This window comes from Lagopus muta, chromosome 1, assembly GCF_023343835.1.
Source record: "Lagopus muta isolate bLagMut1 chromosome 1, bLagMut1 primary, whole genome shotgun sequence".
NCBI lineage: Eukaryota > Metazoa > Chordata > Aves > Galliformes > Phasianidae > Lagopus > Lagopus muta.
In genome coordinates, this window is record NC_064433.1 from 124,651,389 (window position 1) to 124,660,161 (window position 8,773).

The following is an 8,773-nucleotide window of genomic DNA, read 5'->3' on the forward strand; positions in this document are numbered from 1 at the left end:
ATCTCCATAAATAAGGAAAACATTATCCTCAGCATAAACTAGAAAATCCATTATTCTGAGATGGATTCATAGAAGTTCTCTTTTACAGAAGAAATATAAAATAATTAAAAATATATAATATAGTAACTGTGAAATTGATACTCAAAGCCAAAACTGTATCGAGGCTTAAAAATGGAAATGTGAAAATATTTGTTTTTGAAAAATGTTTCTAAACTTTCCTACATTAGATTTACATTTGTCTTCCCACTCAGCTTGATTTCAAATTATTTTTAAAATTCAGTTTTAGACCACATTTTTAAAAAGACTAGATGTCATCTTCTTTTTTTGCATGCATTTTTTTATTTGCACTGTTCCCCAGCAGGAAGATGGGAAAAAATAAATAAATAAAAAGAATCAGTATCTGCTCTGAGTGCATTAAACAGTACAATTCATACTGTGGATGGTATCTGACTTTGAAAAAAGTTGTACAAGGCATCTAATATAAGCCAATAAGATACAAAAGTTCTTTGGGACTGAAAATATGCTGCTGAAAGCTAGAACTATTACTAATCTGTTAATGAGAGTGCATATCTTATCCTGAGGTAAGTACTGATGCATCTTGCTGTTTCTGAGATAGCCCAGCTCACAGGGAACAAAAGGTAACCCAGTCTCTTCAGTTGAGCCACCAGTGATCCTGGTGCCTCCTCAGGAGCTCCTGTTCCTGGAGGCACAAATCGTGGTCTTCACTTCACTCATAGTGGATGAGCAATAACATGGCACTTGGGTAGGGTGTTTCTCCTTTCTGGGAGTGCAACCAGGCCCATATACGCTATAACATGCGTTTGCTGTTGGCAGTCATCTTCCTTCACACACATTTAACTCACTAATTGCCCTATCCATATGTTACACGTGCTCCTAGGTTTCAATTTGTAGCAGCACCTGTTCAGTTCCTGCCATATACTTTTTAATATTACATTTGGACACTCTTGGATGGAGGGGATCTGTTTCCAGACTGGGACACATTTGGGATCTAGTTGTGTCCAGATTCTTGTTATATTAAAAAAAGGTCTAGGCAATGAAAATGAATGGAGAAATTCAAACCAGTTCACCATAAATAGATATCAAGAAAGAAATTCAGCAGCCCAGCCAAAAAGTGTCTAATTCCATTTGAACTGCCCTGAAAAGTCTAGGTATGAGCACTTCAATTTGGTTATCCTTCTGAAGATAGTTTCCCCCTTTTCCCTTTCAGCCTTTGTTTCCCATCCTGAAGCAGTCTGGGAGTACCAGGAAGGAGATTTCTTTCAGATCTGACTCAGCGTGACCACACACCCCAGGAGCACTCCTGTTCGACTTCAGTCACTCACATAGGAAGTTCTCATATCCTCACTAGACCAAATGTGTGTGAGCTGTACCCTCTGGTAAGCGTGCAGTTCATATAGCTTAAACAGCACTCTTCCAGCTGCTAGGTGTGCTGTATCAGCTGGAGACAGCTCTCCTCAGGAGCTGGCAGGTATGATGCTGGACCTGAAGGTGCTTCAGATGTTCCTGGGGTGCAGTGCAAGGCTGGGCAATGTTCTCTGCAAGGCAGATAGGGGCAATAGACATTTGTTTTGGTGGGGATGCTGAGCCCTGCTGCTGCTGGTGCTGTGCTGACTCTACGGACCCAATTTTGAATCAAGATGCCTACACACAAACCCTTCAATTTGAGTTTCAATTGCAAACCGGATCCCTCCTTTCCCAGTTTGCATTTCTTCTTTAAACAACAGCACCTGAGGATGTTTACTAGACTTCTGATGGGTCACAGTGTGATGATCCTTCTTTTATTTTTGTTTGCATTTCAGTCATAACCTCAAAGCGCACCTGCTCCACTCTCCTGTTTGGAGTAGGTGTTTTAGGTTTTCAGACTATGGGAGTAAGTTTCTTACACGTTCCTTTGCTTAGTAGAAGCCCCTAACCTTCAGTGTACTGAATAAGGACAGTAAAGTCAGAAGAAAGCAAAAAAGGTTTAGCAGCTTAATCAGTGTTTCTGTTTTCTTTGGTTTTAAAATGTAACCCCTGGTAAAGTTGTCTTTACAGTCTGTATATCAAAGCTCCATAGGCTAACCACATTCTTTAGAGGGTGATGATATTTGTTGGGTTGGCAGAGCAGAATGCCAGGACTGAATTTCAGTTAAGCCTGTGACAAGAGGATCCCATATTTTCTCCTGACTAAAAAAGGAAAAAAAAAAAAACAAAAAAAAAAAAAACCAGGAAAATATGATCTTTTTTCCCTGGTTTTCATATGAGCCCTTCACTAAGCGGCAGGTTTTGAATGGTATTCTGCATATGGTAAAACCATATTCCTGTGCTGCTTAATTATATGCTTTCAATTTATTTTCTCTGACTCTGCAGGCAAGTGCATTACTGTGTGTTGTTACATAATACCCAGCCATGTGGAAAAGGAACAGACACACCTTTGGCAAGTGACTGCAGAAGTCTCCAAAGGTTTTCACCCATGTTTTCACAGATGTCCTCTTAGAACCCATCTAATCCTCCACATCAAGGTTTTATAGATTATTTGCACTCACTGGGGCTGGTGCAGTATGAAGCCAAGCATGCAAAGACTGCCAGCTGGCCAGAATATTTGATAAATGTGAGAACAAAAAAAATCCCACTCATAGCAGCGAAATGATCTATTCCTGGAACACCAGCTGGATTGCTGTAATAAGCTATTAAACCAGTGTGGTAAAATGAAACCCAGATACACTATGCAGATTATATAGCAAGTCTATTTCCTTGTATAGCTTGGTTTCATTGCTTTAATTTTAGATTATTGGTCACTTGCAATGATTAAAAGATATGGAAAAACTTGGCCTTTTTATTCATGAGTTTTGAACTAGAAAGCCCCAAATTAAAACTATATAGGATTGTGCGCCTGGCACCTTTAACTATCTGCTTCCATTTCCAATGACTCAGTGTGGCAGACTCTCTGGCAGACTTATTTTACTAAGAAACTGTATCTCAGACCTGGAAATGAGATAAGTACTTATAAAAAACATTCTCAGAAAAACAAAATCTCAAATGCACTCCAATGTAACACAATATTTCTTCTTACATTAAAGAATAATTTAAATATCTAAAAGGGGATGAAGATTGATATCGATGGCCATGTGTAATAGCACCATCTTGTGATCCTTGCCAAAAAAAATATTTTATATTTTAATTGAAAACTCCACTCTCTACTAACTCAGGCATTCTTATTTTTCTGAGTTCATAATTAGCTTGGATGTGATATATGACAATAAACTAAAAATTCAACTATAAACATGACCCTAATGGAAATTAGTTGAATGCCACATTAAAGAACGAGCTAGGTTGAGATATGTGGGTTTTGTTTACATTATTTTACTTACTGGTTAAAAAAGGAGAAGTAGAACACCAAAGATAGTTCTTCTATCATAAAAGAATAAACAAGACAAGTAAACAAGCTTTTCTTGTTAGATGTACTATTTCTTCTCATCAAATCATATTGCAAAGGATGCCTAAGAAGAGTATCGCCATCAGTAAAAGTATCCTGATTAAATGTCTCAATAGTTCTGTCTTTCAGTTACACACAACCAGGACTTTGGGCTGTTGATATTTTGGTACTGTGAAGACTCAGACTATAGCACTGCTGATCTGAGGATCACCATCCGGACTGATGCTTATTATGTCTATACGAACTCCAGATGAAATGGGGTGAAACAAATATCTGATGGTAATAACAGAAAGCAACCACATCACATTTCCAAATAAGAAAGGAATGGTGCATGAAGGGGTAGTTGTACATATGTTTATATGTTATGTCCAAGCTATTCAGATATACATACTGACCTATCTCAGATGATGCAGTCTTCAGTAATTTTAAGTGATAGTTACAGGCAAAGTGGCGTCACCAACAGGAAAAGCAAGCAGGATACAGATAATTTCCTTACTACACCTGGTTATCTTCCTGAGTATGGGTATGGAAAGTGGCAAGCAGAACGCTTCTTTGATTCTGGGTTATCGATCTGGTGCATTTGCTTTGTAAGACTGTCAGCCTTTAACGGTGTCAAAGTTAGTATTTCATACATAAGCCTTATTTTGGCATCTGAAGCAGTTGAATTCAGTGGATTTGCGAATGCTAAATATTTGGTAAAAGCCAGCTGGTAAAAGCTGCAGGAAGATCACTCCAGCCTTCATCTCTGATGAAGATTTTGGTGAGATTAATTAGAAATGAGGAAGGCTGAATTTTGAGTGAAAGTTCTCTGTTTGACATTTCAAATACAGAAGATACTCAGACAAATACCATGAGGGATTTATTTATTGTGTACTTTGTTTCCACCAATAACTGATAGGTCACACCTTTACTAACAGACACAGAAACAGACCATTATTTTCAGTGGGGACAGACAGTTCCTCTGGGTTACTGACCAGCTACAGAGTCCATGTCGTAAGCCTTTCTAAGCCTTCTCAATTGCATTGGCAAGGAAGGAATTTACTTTTTGTTAAAAAAATGCTGATTTGCTAGCTTGGTAAATTAAAGCCATTCATCTGTTACAGCTGCCTATAACATAAATCAAAAGCATTATTTATATGTATTAACCTGGGGACCTGACCAGCCGGGGAGAACGCTTTGTAGAGATGGCATTTATCCCTGTAGAAGTCTTCCATCCAGTCGAAGCAGGCTATGTTTAGCTCAGGTTAATAAGATTTCAATTTTACCTGATGCAAAGAGATTTGGGGAGGGATGGAGGGAGGTTTGCTGAAGCTACTTCATTATGAATTTCTAAAGAAAGGCAAATCTGGCCTTTGAGAAATACAAAATACTCTATATGTTTTTTCTTTGTGTTAAAGATTTCAATTAAATTGCCAGGCACTTTTTTTATTTCCTCTTTAGGTTGAGATGATTGCAGCCACTGGATATACCTTCCTGCTCTGGCCTTTGGCACAGACAATCTGTGTTTGGTTAGTGCTTGCAAATAATGGAATGAGCATTTACAAATGTTACAAATAAGGTTTTGTAACTAACAAAAAATGAAAAAAGCAGTCTGTTGCATTACAAATGTTAATGTGTACATTATATGGTCAATGCTCACATACATAAGGTAAGTGTTAAAACACAGGAATCTTCTATTGTTTGTACAGATGGTTAGTATCTCAAGGTGGGCTCTACAAAGGGCACAGACTATTTAGCAGGGTCTGCTGTGGCAGGACAAGGGGAAATGGTTTCAAACTGAATAGTGGGAAATTTCATTTGGATATAAGGAAGAAGTTTTTTACAGTAAAGGTGGTAAGACACTGGAACAGGCTGACCAGAGATTTAGAGGATGCCCCATCCCTGGAGACACTCAAGGTCAGGCTGTATGGGGCTCTGAGCAATCTGCTCTAGCTGTAGGTGTCCCTGTTTGTTGCAGGGGAGTTGGACTTGTGCTTTAAGTGTTCCTTCCAACTCAAATGGTTCTATGATTCTATGACTCTACGAAGGTAGCGTGGGTCTCATTCTGCTGCCTGACATAGTGTTTTTCATGATACTCAGTAGAAGTTACTGATATAAATTAATGTGTTGAAAAACTCATACTTACATTTATTGATAGCTGATGTGTTTTTTTGGTATTTGGCATCCTTTTATGGTTCAGGCATGGCCTGAACTAGCTCAAGTCCTGAAGTGCTGCTGCCACAGGAGCATGGCTCTGAGCCTGCACTAACAAGCTCTGCTTCCTGGAGACCCGTGATGTGTCCTGAGCAGAAGACAGTGCTCAGTGGAAATTACAGCTTGGGCTAATTCTAATTTGATGACCTCTGCACTTTTTTGTGGTAAGGCATGGGCAAGCTTGAAAATCTGTGAACATTTTGGTAGCAGAAGAAATAAATGTCAAAGTTAGTAGCAAATTTAGGAATGATAAGGTTGAGAATCAGTAACATCCATGAAATTCAAATAATAATTCGTTATATATGTTATAGAATGAGAGAAGACAGAAGAGAGAACCTCTTACAGGGTTGTTATACCTTTAGCAACTTGAGATGACTCAGTTCAGATAATTGATTTAACCTAAAGCTTACAGATGTGGAGATCAGATTTTGCTTTTCTCGTTTATCATGGCTTAGGATTTTAAAAACCAAGTTGGCCAGAATTACTTGTCATGATTTGCAGTCTTTAGCTGATTTAAGTTTAGCCAGTGCTAGCAACTGCTATTTTCTTTTCTTACATGTGTCATCTTCAGGGAAATCTCTCATTTTTCTTTTTGTTTTTGTTTGTTTGAAACAGAGGCCCACAGAAAGCCTGTCTGAAGAGTTTGTGAACATGTTTCAATGCACAAGTACTTCAGATTTCCTCAGAGTAGGCATCTGTACTCATCAGACTGGCATCGATACCTGGCAATCACTTGTGGTACATATGGTGCACCATTTTACAGCTTCTGGATTCCCACTGTAGGCAAACTGAAGGTGAATTAATTCTGTGAACATGTAAAACTGCCACATCATTTCACAATTTTGTTTGAAGATGTAGAGTAAAAAAATCAGGTATCTTCATAAGGGATTGTACAAACTTTCACTTTTTATTTTTACAGCCATCCTTACACTGTAGGGCAATAAGGAAAGAAAGAAAATGCTGTCATCTGATCACCAACTCTACTAGCAATAGAAGGTAATTGCCCACAGAAAGTTACTGTAAACCTATGTTTGAATTCTGGACAGGAATATGAAGAAAATTTAAGTCAACAAGAAAATGCTACACGTCCGTTGAGATAAAAATTGGTTAAAAGACATCCGAGAGTAAACATTTAAATTTGCACTTGATCTGACCTGTTTACTGTTACACTTTCTACTACTATTTCAGTCAATTACTGCAATTATTCAGTGAAAAACAGATTCATTAACTGTGTTCCATAAATAAAATCAAGCTAAGCTTATTTTCTAATCACTGATCATTGTTTTTAAACTTGCAGGGTGGAGATGAATACATTAAATATCAGTGCTCTGTGTTTATCAAGCTATACTTATCACTTTTCATTTAAGCCTAGTGTCACATTATGAAATTAAATCACTCTCTATCACAAGCCTATAAAAGAACTAAAAATTGGAAATATGCAAAACAGTTCAGCAGGATGGAGACAGGACAGGAATATTTTCTGGTTCGAGCCAGAAATGAATAGCTGCTATAATACTTAAGTTACACAGCTGCATGAAGGATCTTTAATGGACTGTCCGTGATCAGATCTACCCTCAGCTCAGCAGCTGAGAACAGTGAATCTGTGTCTTATGTAGCCATTACTGGCAGTAGCCCAGTTAGAAAAGCATGGAATACCTGATGCTTTATATCTGCTAATATAAGTACTCGTATGGAGCAAAGTTAATGCAAGTTTGTGTTTTCTGACAGCAATTTTTTGCTTAGTTATTAGAATCAGTGGTGAGCAAAAAAATCATTCATTAAGGAAAGTTTTGTATAAATAGTTCCTGTAGGAAGTAAATTAGCTGCCATGACTATAAGAATATAGACACCTAAGAAACTCTTGCTCTCTGGGAGAACAACATTCTACTCACTTTTCCAAGTACTGAAAAAAAATCTTTGCAAAATCAGTCAGTACTCTGTAAAAGATAGCTTAGATGCCTTTCTGTGGCTACATTCTTTGGACTCAGCCAAAATTTGAGTTTTTGCAGGCTACTCTGAGCCTGCAAAACTGACCAAAATGTCATTGGAGTAGCATATTTCTAAAGACAGTTTAGAATTTCTGCCATTTCAAAGGAAAAAAACCCTATTGTCAACATTTCAGCTGTCAGTAGCCTGTAACTGATATCATGAGCTAAAAGCAGACTTCCTGGGCTCCTCGCATGACATCACACTGGTGTTGGGTTGAATTTTCTTTTCAGGAAGGTATTCTCTGATTTTTTGTTTCTAAGATTCCAGACAAAAAAAAAAAAAAAAAAAAAAAAAAAAAAGTATACTTGGAAAGTATTTAACTTGCCAAGCAGTGTTATACTCACATGTAGAGAGGTGGAGAGGAAAGAAAAGGAACAGAAATGCATATTTAGGAGTATTAGCAAATTATCCTATGACAGCAGTTGCACTCAGTCTCAGAGGCTCAATGTGGGCTAAATGAGTTGTGAATTTCCACAGAGATGGAAAGAGCTGCTCCACACCAGCCTTGGTTCAAGTCTTCTTTCTTTTAGGACTCAAATTAGTTTAAGTGTTACCAATGAAAGATACTTCTTGGAATATTCTTCCCTAAATTATCATCTTCACTATTCTGGCACTTCTGTCAAAGCAAATTTGCATGATGGTATAGCAGGTATGATGTCAGAGCAAGTCCGTATATATCCTGTTTGCTATTCTCTTGCTTTCTAAGGTTCAAATCCCAAATCACCCTACAAAAATCCCTCTTTTTCCCATATTCTGTAAGTTCATTGTTCAAACATACATTTAGAAGCAGAAGCCACATTTTGGTGACAGTACAGGTGAAAGGGACCTTGCTGTATTGATTGAAAGTCCCCCTAATGATGTGCTGTAAGAAGTGATGGGCATTTAATCAATTCTTGAGTTTCAAGGAATACATTTTCTTACCAAAGTAAGTGGGAAAAGATTCTCACCACAGCTATTTCTTATTCCAAGATGAAATTACTCTATGATTAAAACAATCTATTATTACATTCTCTACAGTTCAGTGAATTAAAGCGAAGAGAGGATTTGGTGAAGAAGGATTGAATTCAGAGCACAGTTTATGCAGGTTGACTGTATATGATAGAGGAATATCTTAGATTAAAAAGGAACAGTTTTTTACTTGCAAAAAAGTTATTT

At 37.6% G+C, this 8,773-nt stretch overlaps 1 long non-coding RNA gene across 1 annotated transcript; it reads left to right on the plus strand.

Annotated features, from left to right (window-relative positions):
• The first annotated feature begins 2,235 nt into the window (after positions 1–2,235).
• Positions 2,236–7,800, plus strand: LOC125697096 (uncharacterized). Its single transcript, XR_007378679.1, has 3 exons — positions 2,236–5,793; positions 6,245–6,423; positions 6,549–7,800. It is a non-coding gene; the product is annotated as an uncharacterized LOC125697096 (long non-coding RNA).
• Positions 7,801–8,773: the final 973 nt, after the last annotated feature.